Below are 1,047 nucleotides of genomic sequence, written 5' to 3'. Positions count from 1 at the left end.
TGGAATCAGTTTTCAAATGCAAATTAAAACCTATCCAACAATGTGGCACTAAACCTCCTCATGCACTTTTCAGGTGAAATAAAATGTGAACTAAGCAATAGCTCCAGATGACCCCAATTTAAACGATTAGATAAATTTGACGAGTCATTCCAGAGCGCAGGAATCATAAGCTGCAGGGGGACACACAAGGCCTCTTGTGGCAGTGTCCTTACTTCTTGGCCTTACCTCTGGGTCTAAGTTGCACCTGTTCTGGGAATGGGGCAGGGTCTAAGATGACTAAACAGGCTGATTAGACCTAGAAGGATCTGCATGGGATCTCAGGTCACAGATGCTGCCAGACTCAGTTTCTCCAGTGTCTAGAGTAGTTGGCTTTTATTGTCTGATAGACAGCATGTTGAGCTGTGTCCTTGCATTATGTACATACGTGCATTCTAGGAGATCTACATTGCCCATTCTAAGTTCGCAGAATCTGGGCCATTGCATCAGTGCAAAGCCATGTTGCTTTTACTGCAACTTCTGCAAAGTGCAAGCAGGCTGCTGTTGGAAGAGGTTAGTTCATGACCCAAACTGGATCAATTGCATTACTGAATCTGCTTTTACTCTCCCAGGCGGTAGAAACATTTATCCAGTAACAGTGGCCTTGACAGGAGCAGATTGATAGTGGTCTTTGTGATAAGACAAAGCCATTAGCATTTCCATTCAGAGTCCTTACCCATCCACCAGGAGACTCCACTGCACCTCATGGTCAGGGGCTGGCACAGGGGTTGCCCAGCAGTCACGCAATCTCAGGACAATCATTGGGTCAGTGCGATCCTTCACATGAACCTCAACAAACACCGACTCCCGAAGGATTCTCTCAATGGGGTAGTCACTGTCCTTGTACCACGACTTGTAGTTGCCATCTAACAGAAACAAGAACAAACCAGTCACTCCCTGAAGGAGTGCTTTCCTAGTGCTCTATTACCAGGGCAGCACTACCTTTTGCTATTTGCAGTTCCAACCTCAGAATCCCATCTTCAGAAGCAGCTAGTGGTGGAGGGAGTGTGT

The 1,047-nt window shown here is 46.4% G+C and overlaps 1 pseudogene; it reads right to left on the bottom strand.

Annotated features, from left to right (window-relative positions):
* The window catches only part of LOC125482548, a 5,566-nt pseudogene extending 4,525 nt beyond the window's left edge, over positions 1-1,041 (bottom strand).
* Between the last annotated feature and the right edge of the window lie 6 nt (positions 1,042-1,047).

Source organism: Rhincodon typus, unplaced genomic scaffold (assembly GCF_021869965.1).
Source record: "Rhincodon typus isolate 14 unplaced genomic scaffold, sRhiTyp1.1 hic_rhity00012157, whole genome shotgun sequence".
Lineage (NCBI taxonomy): Eukaryota > Metazoa > Chordata > Chondrichthyes > Orectolobiformes > Rhincodontidae > Rhincodon > Rhincodon typus.
Note: the sequence above shows the minus strand (reverse complement) of the source record. Positions and strands in the feature narration are given on the sequence as shown.